Genomic DNA, 20,445 nt, shown 5'->3' on the forward strand with positions numbered 1-20,445 from the left:
TTATTGCCAAATTCAGACTTAAATTGAAGAAAGTAGGGAAAACTACTAGACCATTCAGGTATGACCTAAATCAAATCCTTATGATTATACAGTGGAAATGACAAATAGATTCAAGGGACTATATCTGATAGACAGAGTGCCTGAAGAACTATGGACGGAGGTTCATGATATTAAACAGGAGGCAGTGATCAAGACCATCCCCAAGAAAAGGGAATGCAAAAAGGTAAAATGGTTGTCTGAGGAGGCTTTATAAATAGCTGAGAAAAGAAAAGATGCAAAAAGCAAAGGAGTAAAGGAAAGGTACATCCATTTGAATGCAGAGTTCCAAAGAATAGCAAGGAGAGATAACAAAGCCTTCCTCAGTGATCAGTGCAAAGAAATAGAGGAAAACAATAGAATGGTAAAGACTAGAGATCTCTTCAAGAAAATTAGAGATACCAAGGGAACATTTCATGCAAAGATGGGCTCGATAAAGGACAGAAACGGTATGGACCTAACAGAAGCAAAAGATACTAAGAAGAGGTGGCAAGAATACACAGAAGAACTGTACAAAAAAGATCTTCATGACCCAGATAACCACGATGGTGTGATCACCATGGTGTGATCACCATGGTGTGTCAAGAGCCAGACATCCTGGAATGTGAAGTCAAGTGGGCCTTAGGAATCATCACTACGAACAGTTAGTGGAGGTGATGGAATTCCAGTTGAGCTGTTTCAAATCTTAAAGGATGATGTTGTGAAAGTGCTGCACTCAATATGCCAGCAAATTGGGAAAACTCAGCAGTGGCCACAGGACTGGAAAAGGTCAGTTTTCACTCCAACCCCAAAGAAAGGCAATGCCAAAGAATGCTCAAACTACTGCAGAATTGCACTCATCTCACATGCTAGCAAAGTAATGCTCAAAATTCTCCAAGCCAGGCTTCAACAGTACATGAACCATGAACTCCCAGATGTTCAAGCTGGTTTTGAAAAGGCAGAGGAACTAGAGATCAAATTGCCAACATCTGTTGGATCATCGAAAAAGTAAGAGAGTTCCAAAAAAAACATCTATTTCTGCTTTATTGACTATGCCAAAGCCTTTGACTGTGTGGATCACAATAAACTGTGGAAAATTCTGAAAGAGATGGGAATACCTGACCCCCTGACCTGCCTCTTGAGAAATCTGTATGCAGATCAGGAAGCAACAGTTAGAACTGGACATAGAACAACAGACTGGTTCCAAATAGGGAAAGGAGTCCATCAAGGCTGTATATTGTCATCCTGCTTATTTAACTTATATGCAGAGTACATCATGAGAAGTGCTGGGCTAGATGAAGCACAAGCTGGAATCAAGATGGCCAGAAGAAATATCAATAACCTCAGATATGCAGATGATACCACCCTTATGGCAGAAAGTGAAGAAGAACTAAAGAGCCTCTTGATGAAAGGGAAAGAGGAGAGTGAAAAAGTTGGCTTAAAGCTCAACATTCAGAAAACTAAGATCATGGCATGCGGTTCCATTATTTCATGGGAAATAGATGGGGAAACAATGGAAACAGAGAGAAAAATTATGTTTTTGGGTTCCAAAATCACTGCTGATGGTGACTGCAGCCATGAAATTAAAACATGCTTGCTCCCTGGAAGAAAAGTTATGACCAACCTAGACAGCATATTAAAAAGCAGAGACATTACTTTGCCAATAAAGATCCGTGTAGTCAAGGCTGTGGTTTTTCCAGTAGTGGTGTATGGATGTGAGTTGAACTATAAAGAAAGCTGGGCACCAAAGAATTGATGCTTTCAAATTGTGGTGTTGGAGAAGACTTGAGAGTCCCTTGGACTGCAAGGAGATCCAGCCAGTCCATCCTAAAGGAAATCAACCCTGAATATTCTTTGGAAGGACTGATGCTGAAGCTGAAACTCCAGTACTTTGGCCACCTGATACAAAGAACTGACTCATAGGAAAAGACCTTGATGCTGGGAAAGATTGAAGGCAGGAGGAGAAGGGGACAACAGAGGAAGAGATAGTTGAATGCCATCACTGACTTGATGGACATGAGTTTGGTTAAGCTCCAGGAGCTGTTGATGGACAGGGAAGGCTGGCGTGCTGCAGTCCATGGGGTTGCAAAGAGTTGGACATGACTGAGCGACGGAACTGAACTGAACTGCTCCTTGGAAGGAAAGCAATGACAAACCTAGACAAAACAAAGATATCACTTGGCCGACAAAGGTCCGTATAGTCAAAGCTATGGTATCCAGTAGTTATGTATGCATGTGAGAGTTGGACTGTAAAGAAGGCTGAGTGCTTTCCAATTGTGGCGTTGGAGAAGACTCTTGAGTCCCTTGGACTGCAAGGAGATCCAACCAGTCCATCCTAAAGGAGATCAGTCCTGGGTGTTCATTGAAAGGACTGATGTTGAGGCTGAAACTCCAATACTTTGGCCACCCGATGCAAAGAACCGACTCATTGTAAAAGACCCTGATGCTGGGAAAGATTGAAGGCACAAGGAGAAGGGGATGGTAGAGGATGAGATCATTAGATAGCATCATCAACTTAATGGACATGAGGTTGAGCAAAGTCCGGGAGATAATGAGGGACGGGGAAGTCTGTCGTGCTGCAATCCATGGGGTCACAATGAGTTGGACACAACTTAGCAACTGAACAACAGAAGCCAGCAACTTTTCTTCTGCAGCCACAAAGCCAAGATGCTATAGGGATGGACAGCTGTTTTCCAAGTTCAAATGGCAAGCAAGACTTCTCTACGCTGTTTTGGCCTTGTCCAAATTTACCTACTCAAAAATATGCACAGTTTACTTGGAAAATCATAAGTCTCTAAAGACTAGACATCTGATTTTATAAGTGCTGATAAGTAAACTAAAAACTACTTTTTAAAAACTCCCAATGTGTATCTCTCTCTGGAGGTTGCTTCTCTTTTCTATGTTGTCTCTCTTTCTCCAGATGCTCTAATAAGGAAAAATCATTCTGGAGACTTGTTCTGTTATTCAAAGAGTTTAAATTCTAACCCACTCACCAACAGCAAAGAGCAAGGCAGCTGTTTTCTGCTAACACTTTTTGCTTGCAGTTTTCCCCAGTTAAGCTGACTCTGCTAGCATTTATTAAATTAGAAGTGTATCATGTTTTATATCAATTTTTACTATATACCCAAATATAGTAGGCCCAAAACCATTATGTTTTAGTCTCTCCTTTTTTTCTCATTGCAAATTTACTTAACCCTCCAGCAGTAAATTTAGCATTTTGTTCAGTCACTCGGTAGTGTCCGATTTTTTGTGACCCCATGGACTGCAGCATGACAGGCTTCCCTGTCCTTCACTCTCTCCCGGAGTTTGCTCAAACTCATGTCCATTGAGTTGTGTCCATAGATGCTATCCAGCCATCTCATCCTCTGTCAGCCCCTCTCCTCCTGCCCTAAATCTTTCCCAGCATCAGGGTCTTTTCCAATGAGTCGGTTCTTCGCATCAGGTGGTCAAAGTAGTACAGCTTCAGTATCAGTCCTGCCTATAAATATTCAGTGTTGATTTCCTTTAGGATTGATTGACTTAATCTCCTTGCTGTCTAAGGGACTCTCAAGAGTCTTCTCCAGTACCACAAAAATTCGAATGTTAAAGTTGCTGGGGGAAGACCTCTCCTAGAATACGAAGGAAGTCAGGGAGGGAACCATACTAGGCTGCTGCAGCAAGGGTGTGTTGTGTTAGTCATGCAGTCGTGTCTGACTCTTTGTGACCCATGGACTGTAGCCCGCCAGGGAATTCTCCATTCAAGGGTACTAGAATAAGTAGCCATTCCCTTCTTCAGGGGATCTTCCCAAGCCAGGGATTGAACCCAGGTCTCCTACATTGCAGGCAGATTCTTTACCATCTGAGCCACCAGGGAAGCCCAGCAAGGGTAACAGCAGCCAAACAGAAGAAATTTCTGAAATATTTTTCTCCCTTAGTTTTCTTGCTAATTTATCTAAAATTGTGCTCCAGTTCCAGGAATTCATGTAACTTTCATTTCCCTCACACTCAAAGAAGAGAACAGCACAAACTTTTAACATTTTTGGCCCATCCAATCTCTTGCCACCTGAGAGCGAGAACAAAAGCTGAAGGCATTATAAGGCTCACCTTTTTCCCCTCACTTTAGCCAGTACAGCCAAAAGCAGTCAAGGGAGGCAGTAAGCCAACTCTCCTAGGTTGAGTCTGTTATTTTAAAATTCCATAAGGTAGCTTTTACCTCACAACAGACCATCAGCTCAGCTTCTGTTTCATACCATGGATAAATGACTCTGTATCCACTCAGGCACCAAATGTTCATCATTCCCTGCTTCTTCATCCTTTTTTTCCCCAAAGTAGTGTTTCCACCATATTTTGATGAGCCTGGTTGGGCTTCTGGGGAAGAGGTCTCAGGACCACTCCAGAGTTTCATGGTTCCATAGCAAAACTCATAACTCAGGATGTAGTCATACTCACAGATATGATTATTACAGCAAAAGGAAACAAAGCAAAATCAGCAAAGAGAAAAGGCACATAGATTGAAGTCTAGGAGAAACCAGGCAGAGCTTCTAAGGGTCCTCTCCCAGGGAAGTCATTCAGGATGGACTTATTTCCCCAGCAATGACTTGAGACAACACGTGTGAAATGTTGCCAAGCAAGGAAGCTTATTAGAGACTCAGTTCAGGGATTTCACTGGGGGCTGATCATGTAGATACCCTCTGCCTGGTATACACCAAAAATCCAGAATCCCAGAAGAAAAGAAAATGTTCAGCATAAACTATTAACAAGTTGTTTGTACAGACTGTCTAGGCACAGTAAGCCACACTTGTCTTACAAACCCTCCTCAAAGCCAGAAATCGTACAAACCCTCCTCAAAGCCAGGTTCCCAGATGCCGACCTCGTAAGCAAGCCTGTCAAAAGAATAGTCATCAGGCCTCTTCTCTGCAGATATAATTTTATTTTTTAAGACAGTCACATCTCAAGTTTACTTCTGGGGTTTACTAGTAGATATGTAGGTAGAACTCCGTAAACTGGGAAACTTCTAAGCATTTGACTTTGCCTCTCATCTTTACTTGTAGCAGAACTTGGTCCAGTAGTGAAGGATAAAAATAACCTCAGAATACAAACAGGCATCAGTTAACCCTGTATTTTCAAAGATTTTTAAGAGAACCTGAGGGAAACTCAGTCCCCAGAGATGGTCGTCACCTAGTCTCTAGGGTGCCAATATATTCAATATAAACTCGCCCCCAAATCTGTAGTGGTCTGCTCAGAGCCCCTGCAGTTGCTCTTGAGGTTGCAACTATGCTTCCTCACCACAGAGGGAGAATTACTTTCTTCAAACTGGCTACTTAAAGAGGGAGTTGTTGGTATTTATTTTTCCTTGCTTGTTGTATAAGCAAATATAAATCAACACTGTAAGGATGATTTATTTAACACTGCTTCTTCTTTTCAGTCACATTTCTGAGGCGCTGTAGCCTAAAACAAGAGCATGCATCGACCTGAAGCCAAACAGACCTGGCCTTGATTCTAGATCAACTTTTCACTAAGTGATCTTAGAGAGAGTGTGTCATCTCTTGATGAAATGGGAGTGACAGTGTCTACTTTAAAGGGTTGTTGTGAGCATTAAGTGAAAGAATAAATGTAACATGTTTAATATATATATAGCATTTAACAGGGTAAGAATCTAATAATGGTAACTGACATGATGTAATGGTGATTATTTCTCACTTCACTCCCACACCCTCTTTCCTGTCCTTGGTTTTTCTTTTCTGTTTTGGTTTTAAGAAGACAAGAAATCTTTATCCAATATTAACTGTTTAGAAACTATCAGCTTTTACAGGAAGGATATCTAACAGTCTACCTTGCATGACCAATAACAAAAGGTTAAGTAAGGTGTGTTCAAGTAGAAATATATAGTTTAGTATCTGCATTCTGTTTTACCAAAACAGCAGATTTCTTTCATAGTAGGAAGCATTCCTGAATTAGTTTATGGTGTCTTTCTGAGAGTGAGAGACAGGCTCGTTTCCTCATGATGACATTTATATCCGGGTCCTCCAGGGCTGACTGTAAACTCACGTCGGGCAGTAGCTGTACTGTCTTATTTGCCTTTGTGACCCCTGTTTCTGACACAGAGACCACACAGGCCTATCGCAGAGTAGGGGCTCCCTGAACTGTGGGTAGATGGAGTGTAGGTGGATGACACACACTGGGCAGAATGTAACGACAATTATAACATGGCTTTGGTCTAAAAGACCAAGTCTGTAGGGGCGATAAGGCAGGAGATCACCCTAGCAGGCATGGTGCACATACCACCAAGCAAGGCACAGAAGCATACACTGATTTGACTGAACAAAAAGGTCTGTGTCGGGAGTGCACATTGTGGTGAGAAAGGTAACTAAAGCTAAGAAATTAACCATTTTATTCTGTAGGCCATGGGGCTGTTAGCTTTAGAACTGAGAGGTGTAGCCAGGTCTTATAATTTGCAGTAGTTACGTTGTATAAAGTTGTCACAAGCATTAAATACTCAATTGTTGCCCCTAGGTGAAGTGGAGGGTTAAATTACTATGAGCCTCTCCTCACAAATTTTCATCAACCAATCAATATATAACCTTGTCTTATGTGTGTTTCTTTTTAAAAACACCTTATTTGACATATAATGTTGATTAGTTAACATTGAATTTGTGACCAACTCATGCGTAAGCACAGCTCATCTAACACACACACAGTCTCTCCTTCCTACACCCAGCCTTCCTACACTTAGGAACACTAGTTAGCACCTCAGCACTAGGCTTAGCAGCAACTGATTGGGAATTGCTCACAGTTTGCAGTGACTAGATTTTAGGATATGAAGTTGGATGTGGAGAAAAATGAGATGGGAGGTAAAAAATACTGGAGAGTTCTCTTTGCATTAAACAAACACTTGAGTACTTCTTATATAGCATAAGACATTGGGAATACAGTAGTGAATAGCCTAAATAAAGTTTTTACCCTCATGGAACCAATTCTAGTGGAAATTTTAACTAGTTAAAAGTAGATGTTGGCTCTTGTGTAAGGATGCAGAATTTAGGCTTAGAGCTGTCAAATGGCTAACAAATTGGGTTGCTAATAAGTTGCAGATCAATGGCTCCAGCTAGGTCTTTTGAGTCCACATTTCTGTCTACATCATGCCACCCTAACCATGCCTGATCTCATCTGATTACATATTTCTGTGTTTTTCCCCTACTGTCTCAAACCTGTTGATTATTTGTATCAGAAAGGATCAGAGTAGTGGGAGCCTGGGAAGGGAAACCAGGTACTTGTTTTGAAGTACACAAGACGACAGGTTTATGGGAGTTAGAACTAAGATGACAGTGGTAGAGATGAGGAGGAGACAGAATCAGGAAGAAGCACAAATCGCTGAGATTTGGTGATTGTCTAACTATGTCAGGATAGGGATGATAGGAAGAAGGAGTTGTCAAAGGTGCTTAGAGGTACCATGTGCAGAATCAGAGAAGACTGATGAAGATGCAGGTTCACTTTAGAATTTGTTAAGTCTGAGGTGCCAGGAGAAAGTCTAGGAGGTACTTTCTGATGAGGACAAAGAGATTTAAACTGAGACTGGCTCAATACCAAAACTGGCCCTGGCAGTAACTGGAGTGGATTTGAAGGAGATACGGGACAGAGAGACAGTATAAGGCAGTAGTTAAAAGATTGCATTCTGGAGTCCCAAGCTGATTCTCACCTCTGCATTTCCTAACTTTTTGATCTTTAGCAAATTACTTAACCTCTATGTAGCTCAATTTCCTCATCTATAAGAGAAGGATAATGCTAGTACCTACTTCACAGGGCTTTTGGAAAAATGCAATGAGATGATACTTATAAAGCACTAGCATCAGTATGTAGTAAATGCTCAGTATACCTAAGCCGTTGTGATGAAGTTGATGGCAAGGAACAGAAAGGATTTTGCTAACCCACAAAAAAATTGAGAGACCAAGTGATACCCTGTAAGAAAACCCATCATTGAATGCTCCTCGCCAGATCAAAAGGGGTACACAAAACAGTTTTTAAAATATATTTGAGGTGATTACAGCCATTTCATGAAAGTTGAATGGGATTCAAAACTTAATAAATCTGCCCTTGCCCCTTTCTAACTCATTTACAAAGTACTTGGAACAGTAGGGGATTATAACAATGAATAAAGCCATTTATTTTATGCCACTTGTATGCACAATCAAGTATATTAGTTATCTGAAAGATGCGTATCATTTCCATTTTACAGATGAGGATACAGAAGCTTAGAGAGCTTAAATTTCTCAAAGTTGCATAGTAAATGTCAATACCAGTATTTGATTCTAAAATCCAGGTTCTTTCCCTATACATGCTAAACATAAAATGCAGTGACTGTTAGGATTGTGTGTAGATAGGCTGATGTATTTAAACCTCTCCCAAATTAACTTACTTTGCCCCAGAACTTAATTTTATAAGGTCCTTATAAAGCACTATATCATTCAGTATCCAAAATCAAATAAATTTTTGAAGGCTGTACATAGAATCCAATCTGGCTCCATCCGGCCATAAATAAAAAATCATTAGTTCTGTGCTCAGTATTCCAGGTGCTTCTGCAGACACGCTTTGTTCACTTAAAGTCTGTATAATAACCCCATTGTAAATACAAACAACTGCAAACGTGTATATGCGCAGATTAACCTTTTCTAGACACTCCTTGTAATTTTCAAAGCCGGTGCTGGAGTTTCCCAGTGCAGTAGCTCATGCATCAACATACCAGTTCCCCTGGGCCTCACTGCGGTGCTCGTTACAGTTCCGGCTGCAGCCCTAGCCTACCTCACCTGGACCACACCCTGCTTTTTATCCAGAATCTAGCCCTGCAGGCTTTAGGTTTAGTGTCTGTGGCTGAATCCCAAACCTGAAGATTCTTGATATTTCCAAGTTTATTCCACTTTCCTTCCTTGTGTGAACAGGCCTTCCTCACGCATGCATTTTAGGCTGTGAGAACTGCAAAAAATCCTTATTTTATAGATGAGAAAAGCAAGATGCCGAGAAAAATACAATTTAATCAAGGCCTCGAAAAACCAAAGATACCAAAAACAGAAATGGTTAACCCAAGTTTACATAGTCAGGGAATTAGTGTAAGATATACTGATACTGAAGCTCAAGCTCCAGTATTTTGGTCATCTGATGCAAACAGCCAACTCATTGAAAAAGTCCCTGATGCTAGGAAAGATTGAGGGCAGAAGGAGAAGAGGGCATCAGTAGATGAGACGGCTGGATGGCTTCACCATTGCAATGGACATGAACTTGATGGTGAGGTACAGGGAGGCCTGGTGTGCTGCAGTTCATGGGGTCGCAAAGAGTTGGACACAATAACAACAACAATATACATTTTTTTTAAAAAAAAAAAGTTTGTACATATGAAATCTGAAATTATTTGGGATTATGTCTGATTCATTTGAATTTTCCCTAGTACAGTGCCTGGCACATACTAGTTTATTGTATCTGAAAGTCAGTAGAATGGTTCATTAGATTGTGGGAAACAGTCGTGTGTACTGGAATGAGACAAAGAAGAGAGAGCAACACAGAGTTAATGACACACTAGGACTGCGTCAGGTGCTTACCTTCCCTGTGCTCCCCTGCCGCCTTCTTCCGTACTGTAGCCCTTGACTGTTCTGAGTTGCAGTGGGCCGATTTCTTGCGCATCCTGCCTGGATGCTGCATTCCTGTGAATACAGGGTAGTGCTGTGTTCACCGTTCTATCCCAGTGCCCAGCATGATTTCTGACTTCATGGTAAACACTCAGGAAATATTTGTCTAGTAAATAAATGAGAGAAAATAAAATATTCCTACCCATTCATGCATCTACTGTTTTTGTTTGGTTTTTGTATTTCTCATCTCACCAGGCTGAAACTCATGTGTAATTTATGGTATCCTCATGGTTGAGGAAGGCAAGAGAGGGACCACATTATAGTGGCATTCACCCTCACTTATTCCATTTTCCTCCCTCCACGTTCCTGTACACTTGCTCATTCACTCCCTTCTTCTCCCTCTCCTTTCTTTCTTTCCCTCTCCCTCTCTGGTTTTCTCCTGCTCCCCCTGCATAGTCATGGAAGCAGAACTTCGAAGCATGGAGTCTCTGGAATTCAAGAAGTCACCCATGTAGTTAAATTTTTAGTGGTTTTTTTGTTTTGTTTTGTTTTTACTTTTCCCCCATGTTTGTTTGTTTTTTCCTAAAGTATAGTTGATTTAGATTGTTGTATTAGTTTCAGGTGTACAGCAAAGTGATTCAGACATACAGATATACATATACATATGTTCTTTTTCAGATTCTTTTCCACTATAGGTTATTACAAGATATTGAATGTAATCTCCTGTGCAGTATACTAGGTCCTTCTTATTTATCTATGTTACATATAATAGTATATATCTGTTAGTCCCAAACTCCTGATTTATCCCTCCCACACACCCCCCTTCCCCTTTGGTAACCATAAGATTGTTTCCTATATCTGTGAGTCTATTTTTGTTTTGTAAATAAGTTCATTTGTATCATTTTTTTTATATTCTACAACTAAGTGGTATCATATAATATGTGGCTTTCTCTGTCTGACTTACTTCATTTAGTATGATCGTCTCTGGGTCTATCCGTGTTGCTGTAAATGGCACTGTTTCATTCTTTTTATGGCTGAGTAGTATTCCACTGTGTATATATACCACACCTTATTTATCCATCTGTCAAATGGACACAAATTGCTTCCATGTCTTGCTGTTGTAAATAGTGCCGCTGTGAACATCAGGATGCATGTATCTTTTCAAATTAGAGTTTTCCTCTTTTCCAGATATATGCCCAGGAGTGGGATTTCTGAGTCATATGATAACTCTATTTTTAGCTTTTTAAGGAACCTCTGACAAGAACCTACAATATGTTGCCTACAAGAGACCCATTTTAATGCATCTATTTGACAGACCTGAAGCAGTTACTGTCTGCTAAGGTTTACACTACAGATGGAAGAAAAACATTCTCGCGCTTTCTGCCTGTCTGATTGTGGCAGCCCAGATTGAATGGGGGAACACAGGGGAAAAAAAAAAGAGAGACCCATTTTAGGGCAAAGGATGTTCGTGCCAAGTCGTTGCAGTTGTATCCAACTCTGTGTGACCCTATGGACTGCAGCCTGCCAGGCTTCTCTGTCAGTGGGATTCTCCAGGCAAGAATACTGGGGTGGGTTGCCATACCCTCCTCCAGGGGAGCTTCCCAGACCAGAGATCAAACCTGCATCTCTTATGTCTCCTATATTGGCAGGCTGGTTCTTACCACTAGCGCCATACACATAGATTAAAAATGAAGAGATGGAAAAAATATTTCAGGTGTTTTTTTAACAGTCAGCCTCTTATTTTGACATCTCCAGTAGGGTAGTCTCAGATGAATGGAATGTAGTGGAAAGGAAACTGAGCTGGGAGCCATGTATCCTGGAACAGAATTTTTACTCTTCCAGCCATTTGTTGTATGATCTCAAGGAAGGTACTTACTAGAGAAGTAAGTTCTGGGTCCTGTTTTCCTCATCTGAAATATGAAGAGATTAAAATAAGTGCTTTCTTAATCTTCTGTCAGCTCTGATACTATGTGATTCTATAATTAAATGACCTGGATATAGATAATACCTACCCTGTTGACAACTCTCTTCTGAAAATTAAAACAAAACCATTGGCTTCCCAGTCCTGCTGGCTTTATTTAAGATCATCTTCTCTTACTCCTTTTATATGAGAATGTCTCTGTCCCAGGCAGTTTATGGGGACTTAAGCTTTTATTTACTGTACTTGGCAGTTCCTATAAGCCAGGGCTTTGACAATATTTCACATTTATTTATCTGAGCCAGAGCTTAGGATCAGGTGGAAGTTAAGTCACTTAAGGTTATTCACATGCATTGAAAATGTTGCTTAATAATTCAGAACCAGTTTTCTCTGTTTAGAGTATTAAGATTTTTTAAATCCTTCTAATTATCCAATTCCAACAGCAGTTTAAATAGGCAGGGAAAAATCTGTCCCTTCTGAAAGGGCAACAGATGCAAACTTATTTTCATTCCCTTTGTCTATGCAGCAGGGCTAACTGAGGCAAGGGCCAGAGAGAATCCAGAGCTAGAGGACTTGCCTGGGTGACCTTCTGGTGGCATCACTGGGAGGGTCTCCCTGCCATAGGCGTGGGTCTAAGGGAAGAGGTCTAGGGATGTGGCTTCTTTTGATTTTGGATTGGTGGAGGCTTTAGTGGGTAGTGGGGAGCCTCCATTCAGTCATTCAATAGGTCTGTCTGTCAGCCAACAGTTGTTGAATTCACACTGTTTCCAGTAGTCTACTAGGCCCTGGGGATAGAAAGTCAGTAAAACCCTCAGAATATGCCCTCAGAATTCAATATAACTGGAGAGACTGACTCATAGACAATTGCAATATAACTTAAGAGACAGAACAGACAGATAACTTAGTCTGAGATAGGAGCTGATCCTTTGGGGTAGGTCCTTCAGAAATGGGTTGGTCAAAGTATGCTGCTGCTGCTAAGTCGCTTCAGTCATGTCCAACTCTGTGCGACCCCATAGACGGCAGCCTACCAGGCTCCCCCGTCTGGTCAAAGTATAGGAGTACTATTTTAACAGAGGACAAGGTTGGCATTACCTGTGCTTGTTTTCCAGTTTAAACACTAACCTTGAGTCTGCCAGCAGACCCTTTAAGCCACCTAGTCTGAGAAACCTAAGGGGAAACAAAAGTATTAGTTAAGCAAGTGTGAATTCATCAGGTGCAGGATAGTGGAATAGGAATATGAAGGAGAGACCTCAGTGAACATATATGGCCCTTTTGTCAACAGGAGCCATGACCCCGCGAATGGGAGAAGACACTCTGTCACTTAGACCTGGTTTCATGAGAGAAGTAGCAGTTAAGCTGAGCTTTGAAGGATGTTTTCAACATGTGAAACTGGGGAGAAAGGATGGTCCACTAGTGCGAACAACATAAACAAAGGTTCAGGGAAGAGAAGCAGAAGCTATAAATGGGGAATAGCAAACTGCTCTGGTTGACCAGGGCATAACATCTTTGAAGGGATGGTATTTAGAGATCAAAATAGTAAAGAATGTTGGGGCCAAGCCACCACCACCCTTTCAAAAAGTTTAGGCCCAGATTCTACTTCTTGATATTTTTTTCAAAAGAAAATAGAATAAATGTCTATTTTGCAACTTACTCCTAAAATATCATTAATAAAGTCTTGCCCTGTATTTTTTAGTATTCCATAATGTCCATTCCCTGGTTTGGTCATTTATTCAACAAGCAGTTATTGAGAGCATGTAATATACCAGATTCTTTGCTGGATGTTGGAGATACAGAAGCCAGAAACAGTCCTACCTTTTAAGTTATTCAGTCTTAAACAGGAAATGTTTGTGTGAAGACAAGCTGTGATGATGCTCATCACAGGCCTGTAAGATGCTGCATCAGATGTCAGCGTCAAGCGCGGAGAAGGAAAGGTAACTTGTTCAAGCTCACACAGGTATGCTAAGGTTAGTAGTGAAGTTTGTAGTCACTAAGAGGGTATTCGTTCTGTTCTCTTCTCCTCTACTCTGAGGCCTGACTCACCCTCTGTGGACTTCGGAACTGAAGCGATAGGAAATGAACATGAAGAAAGTTCTGGCCAGGTAAAATGCGTATCTCCAGCCACCTTCAATTGCTTATCTCCACTCTCTTAACATCTTCCCTCCTAAATACTTTTGTTTCTCATCAGAGTACTTTTCCTTAAATCCATGAGTTTGGGAGCTGGTATAAGTTTGGTGCAGTAGAAACACCCACTGTACCAGCCTTCAAAGAAAACACCTGCTCTCTTCATGATTCTTGCCTTCCAGTTTCATAAGCTTTGGGCAGATGAAATGTAATATCAAAATAGCTCAGAGAGAGCCTTGGTAACATTTAAGATATTGAACGTGCTGCATCTGGTAACTAGAAAATTTAATGATCTCCTGCTGTTTTGGTAATTGGATAAGTAAATACATCAGAATAAATCACACCAGCGAGTCTTTTGTATGTCGTTAGGGACTCAACTCTTTTAACTCCTGTTCAAAGCTCCAGCTCTTGAGCTGTGTTGGCGTGCAGAGTTAACGCACACACCGGCGCACATGGCTCTGCTTGAGTATTAAAATGCATTCAAAGTGCTTACATTCTCCCCAGCCACTCTCCCTGAAGAGTGCTTCTAGTATGCTATTCCAGGCCTCTGTAAAGCCTGAGAGAAAAAATTTTCCAAGAAGTTTAAACATAATATGGCATTTGAGCCCCTTACAGTCTGTCTCCAAACTGTCTTTCCAGCCATTCCTTCCACTATTGGCATGCTATGAGCCTTGCCAGGAAACTTACCCATTTACAAATTGGGGGAAATGAGGTCAAAGCAAAAAGGAACTATCCTGTTGTCGTATGGAATCTTGTAGGAGTTTTAAGTAGGAGGGAGATGGACTCAGATATTTTGTTCAACTCTCTTTCAAGTGACAGGAGAAACCCAGAGAAATGGTCTGTGAGAGCTTATTAGGTATTGAATGATACTGTCATTACAGGTGAGAAATTTGGGTCTTCTGGAGGTCCAGTGACTTACTCAAGAGCACTCATGCAGAGTGAAGATTCAAAACCCACCAGACCTTTTTCTTACTGCCTCCCTAATTAGCACTTAATCCATGTCTACTAAAGAACAATAATCAGAGTTTCTATGAGAGTATTTAAGCCAAGTAGCAGTTCTAACGGAGAAGGCAATGGCACCCCACTCCAGTACTCTTGCCTGGAAAATCCCATGGGCAGAGGAGCCTAGTGGGCTGCAGTCCATGGGGTCGCAAAGAGTCGGACACGACTGAACGACTTCACTTTCACTTTTCACTTTCATGCATTGGAGAAGGAAATGGCAACCCACTGCAGTGTTCTTGCCTGGAGAATCCCAGGGACGGGGGAGCCTGGTGGGCTGCCACCTATGGGGTCGCACAGAGTCGGACACGACTGAAGTGACTCACCTTAGCAGTTCTAAATCTAAACAGTTAACAGGTTTCTCTCCTTTCATTTGTCTTAGTGCGGTGTTGTGGACTCATCTTTTATCAGAGGCAAACTCTCTGAGCTTCTATTCCAGGAGCTTTTTATGCAAGATCCTGGCTGCCTTCCATGATATGGGCCTCTGAAAGTGAGGCATGTCCCCTCCCTCAATGTTTCCCAGACTGTTTCAGATCAGAACATGCATTGCAAATATTTGTGCACCTCATTGCGGATAATCACACCAGGTGCTCAGGGTCAAAGGTGACCCACCCCTCAGGATCCTGGCTGCTTTGAGGAATGAGACCCATTTCCTGGTACACCTGTAACCCACACCAGCAAGGCTGAGTGGCTCTGGCTTTCTCTTGCCACACTCCAGAATCCTCATTAATGAATTTGCCTGTACCCTGTTTATTAAGCTTTCAGAAACAGTGAGCTTGCAAACCACTCTGTAAAGTAGGACTTCCTTTTAGTTACTTGAAATTGTGTCTTCCAGAGCCCAGGAGAGACAGGACTAATCTTGGGCTTCCCAGGGTGAGGAGGCATGCCTCTTCTATTTTTTTAATGTTTTTTATATTCATTCTGCCAATTTGGATCTTCTTGTGTTTCTAGACTAAAGAGGCTTTCCCCTCCACAACCCACCCCCCACCTCTCCTGATAGAAGTCCCTCTGTTCCCTCTGGGTCTTCCCCACTACCCTTTAATACAGTGACCAGGCCACTCTCGCCTTATGAGATGGACTGCATTCTGCCTGTGGAGTATGTGTCTTTCTCAAAAAACCTGCTTTAAACTTAAAAAAAAAAAAAAGTGTAGTGACCAAAACCACCATCAGGGATAGCAGTGCAAGGAGAGGATCACATTTTTTGTTTTGATGCCTAGGATCTCCCTGACAGTGTACCAAATTTGAGGTCATTTTGTTACTGAGAACACTTTAGAATTGGTATCCTCATTAAACAGCCTGTCTAAAGGCATAGGCTGGGAATGAAGAATCCAGATTTGGTCCCACATCTGCTGAGAGTGCTGAGTAACCTTGGGTAAGTTCTTTCCACTCACTGGGCTTTTCTTTCCCCATCTATTACAGAGATGGACTCCTAAAGGCCCTCCAGCTTTAACAATCACTAGGTCTGTGATAATTGAGGAGCTATGAATGAAATTTGCCCAAGTGCCTGAGTTGGTAATATACTCCGTTGTGGGGAAATTTATGCTTCAGTTACACAAAGGGGATAGTCTTTCCAAGCAAAAGGCAAAGAATAAATAGTGCATTGTATGACTACAGTACTAGGAATACCTAATGTGGTGGTTAAGAAAACAGACTTTGGAACCAGACCTAGTTTTAAATCCTTGCTCGGTTACTTCCCACCTGTGCAATCTTAGGCAGGTTATATAAACTCTCTGAGCTTCTATTCCTCATTTTAAAGTGGAGGTAATAGTACCTCCCTCATGGGGTTGTGTAGTACTTATAAAGTACTTGGTACAATTAGCACCTAGTAAGCTCCCATAAATGTTAACTGTTGTTATCATTATACTATTAAAAAAAAAACCAACAACACCACATAGGGCAGCCTAGACCTTAGTTTTCTCTCCCTTTGTTCTTCCTTTAACTTTTCTTTCTTTCTCTCTTCTTCCCACCTGAAAACACTGATAAGATGTCCTATAGGCACTCCTGTGCTCAGCAGCCACAGAAGACCACCCACCCTCACTTCTAGCACCGCGGTTGTTCCACCACACAACTGGGAAGAGTAGCACCTCTCACTCTTTCCTGGAAATCCTCACCCCACTGCCACTCTTTTCTGTGATCCTGTGAGACAGATTGGTCCAGAAACTATACTGGAAGCTGGCATGTAAATAAGCCATAGTGAAGCCCCAGCCCCATAGTGCAACCATTCCAGAATGGAAGTTCTTTTTGCTTTACCACCTGCAGCAAATGTAGAGGAGAATTTGCTAGGAGCTACAACTGGTGTTGTGGATGATGTTGATGGTCAGTCCCTTATGTTTGCAAAAGACTTTACAGTTACCAAAGCCTTTTCACACCCTGATCAGCACAGGACCAGCAGATTGGGTCTTAAGTTCTTCCTCTGATACTTTGTGTGTATAACTGCCCTCTTTAAGGATTCCCAGCTCATCAAAAGGTGTTTAAAGAAAATGGACAATTAGCTGTTAGGACCAAGTTGATAGTAACAAAAGGTAGCTTGTTTTCCTGTGGGGAACAACAAAGTCTGTGCCACAACAGGGACATGAGCCAGGACAGCTGCAGAATGCCTGCTTTCTTTATGGCCAAGAAAAGCCATTTAGTCACATTAGCTGTCCCCTGTTTAGAAGAAGGATCAGAACTTAAAAGGAGGTGAAGTACAGTGCATCAGATACAGGCTAGAAGCTCACAAACCTGGGTGCAAATTCCAGCATTATCTTTCCTACTTACCTGTGTAATCTTGGGCAAGTCCCTTAACCGTTTTTGACCTCAGAGAATTCATTATAAATAAGAATAACAGGAGTACTTATCTCATAGGATTGTTGTGACCATTTAATTAGATAATATATAGAACAGCTAGTATAGTGCCTGACACTTTGCCAAATAAATGGTAAATTTTTTGATAGTGATGACATTGACAATTATTTTTTAAACTTGTAATATTTAATATGCATATTTTTAATAGAGTAAGTAACAGAACATGTTGGGGGCTTCCAGGTGGCGCTAGTGGTAAAAAACTCGCCTGCCAATGCAGGAAACACAAGAGATGTGAGTTTAATCCCTGGGTTGGGAAGATCTGGAGGAGGAAATGGCAACCCACTCCAGTATTCTTGCCTGGGAAATCCCATGGACAGAGGAGCTTGGCAGGCTGCAGTTCATGGGGTCGCAGAGAGTTGGACGTGACTGAGCACACATACACAGCTAACAGAATATGTTACTCATAGCTTACCAGAAAGACAAGTTGTTCTCCAAGTTCAAAGTAAATGCTAATTTTGAACAAAACCAAGGGTAGATGTATTCAGTTTTACTAAATATAATATGGGGATTTACATATGTGGCCTTTGTGCTACCTCATGGAGTAGAAGGAGCTCAGGATTTAGAGTGAGAAGACGTGAGCTCCACCAGTTTCTAGCTGTATGACCACGTGCAAGTAATGTCCCTATTTGAACTTTGGTGTTCTCATCTGTGAAAATGAGGATAAATTAGTCCAATCTCTTAGGATTGCTCTAAGGTTTAGACAATATATGTTACGGTAGTTGGAGAGCTTGTTATCACTGAATAATGTTCCATTGTCTGGATATTCCAATCTGTTTACCTATTCACCTACTACAGAACGTCTTGGTTCTTTCCAAGTTTTGGCAGTTGTGAATAAAGGTGCTTATTAAACATCTGTGTGCAGATTTTGGTGTGGACCTTAGGTTTTTAGCTTCTTTGGGTAAATACCATGGAGTGCCGTTACAGAACTATAGTAAGAATATGATTAATTTGGTAAGAAACCATCAAACTGTCTTCAAAGTGGCTCTGCCATTTTGCATTCCCCCAGCTCTGCCATTTTGCATTCCCCCAGCAGATGAGTGTCAGCATCTGGTATTGTCAGTGTTCTGGATTTGGGCCGTTCTAATAGGTGTGTGGTGGTATCTCATGGTTTTCATTTGCATTTCCCTGATGGCATATGCTGTTGGAGAAGCATCTTTTCATGTGTTTATTTGCCATCTGTCAATCTTCTTTACTGAGGTATCTGTAAGGTTCTGGGCCCATTTTTTAACTGAGTTGTTCATTTTCTTATTGTTGAGTTTTAAGAGTTCTTTGTATATTTTGGATAATAGCTCTTTATCAGTTGTGTCTTTTGCAAATATTTTCCCCTGGTCTCTGTCTTGTCTTTTCATTCTCTTGACAGTGTCTTTTGCAAAGTTTTTAATTTTAATGAAGTTTAGCTTATCAATTATTTCTTTCATGAATTGTCTTTGGTGTTGTATCCCAAAAGCCATCACCATACCCAAGGTCATTTAGATTTTCTCCTGTGTTATCTTCTAGGAATTTTATAGATTTGTGTTTTACATTTAAGTTCACAGTCCATTTCAAGTTAATTTTTGTGAAGGCTGTAATGTCTGTGCATCTAGATTCATTTTTTGCTTGCAGATGTTCAGTTTCAAAACCAATTGTTGAACTTAGCATTTTTTTCTAAATGTAAAAATATTAGATCCAGACTTGCCTTTATTCAATTTTAAAATAAAAGCGTACCTCAGGAAAGCTAAATAAAACATAAAAGATTAATAATACCAACCCTACCAGATTTTGATTTAATGTTTGTATAAATATCTTACAGACTATAAAGTACTGTTCATATATTGCAGTTACTATTATTTTTAGTATTACTCAGCTCCTACTCTCAGGTAGCTCCCAGCCTAGTAGTAGTGTTATATTTCTGCTCAGGCATTTTTTGTTAAGTGAGAAGCAAAATAGTGTGACTAGAAAGAACCTCAGATCAGAAGTCAGAAACAGGTGGAGCACTGTATCTGTTTTATCAACCATGTGATCTGGGCCATGTCACTTAACCTCTCTGAGCCTCAGGTTGCCCACAGAGAAGTGAAGGGCTTGGACCATTTGGCATTTAAGGAGCTTTCCCACTCTAACATTGTAGGACTCACTCAATATGGCCTAAGGATGAGAAACTGTCATATTGATTCACATTTTTCTCAGCAGCAATGTTATACTTTTTCAGGAAAAAAAAAAGCCCAGGGAAATAATAGAAGTACAATATACATGAAAGCTCAAACTGCTGAGAAAAGTGACCTAGAAAAGAATAACTCTCTTTGGCAGAAAGCATGTCTCATTTTTGTTAACATAAACAAAAGCCAGTTTGCTAAAATGTAAACTTAATGAGAATTTTTTTTTCAGGTTTCTTAAATATAATGAATAAAGTATCAAGAAGGTTGACTTTCCTTTTCTAACCTAGACAAAGTCAGACCATACTTCTTATCTGAGAATGGCCCCTCCTCCCCCAGAAGGTCCCAAAGGGAGGGTTTCTCTGTTGATTTAGAAAGTCAATAATTCAGTAAAATCCCAAGTAAATGGCAGGACATAAGCTCAGATTGCATTTTTGTATTCGTATTTTATAAACATTTCAGGATTTTTTCCTGACCCTTGACCTTTTGCCATTCTTAAAGTGAAGATCTTATATCCTAGAAGCTTGGTTAGAAACAACCTCAGGGTCATGTCATCCAACTTCTTCTCTCTGTGTGGACTCTATGCTTAGCAGCACCTCTGGCAAAATAGTCCAATAGTTAAACATATGGATTCCAAAGCTAAATTGCCTTGACTCACATTCTGGCTCTGCCCTTAACAACTTTGAGAACTTAAGCAAGTGTTAATATGTTCCATGGCTCAGTTTCCTCATCTGTAAAATAGAAATAACAATTGTGCCTATGTCAGAGGGTTATTATGAAAATTAAATTGTTTTATAAATGTTAAGTGCTTAGAATGTGGCTGGTACAA

At 40.9% G+C, this 20,445-nt stretch overlaps 1 protein-coding gene and 1 non-coding gene across 2 annotated transcripts in view; both read left to right on the forward strand.

Moving 5' to 3' along the window:
- FAF1 (Fas associated factor 1) overlaps positions 1-20,445 on the forward strand; it is a 498,603-nt gene that overhangs the window by 471,867 nt on the left and 6,291 nt on the right. The window lies entirely within an intron of this gene.
- LOC138987337 (small nucleolar RNA SNORA31) lies at positions 10,906-11,032 on the forward strand. Its single transcript, XR_011463823.1, has one exon. It is a non-coding gene; the product is annotated as a small nucleolar RNA SNORA31 (small nucleolar RNA).

The sequence above is a fragment of the Bos mutus genome, chromosome 3 (assembly GCF_027580195.1).
Source record: "Bos mutus isolate GX-2022 chromosome 3, NWIPB_WYAK_1.1, whole genome shotgun sequence".
NCBI lineage: Eukaryota > Metazoa > Chordata > Mammalia > Artiodactyla > Bovidae > Bos > Bos mutus.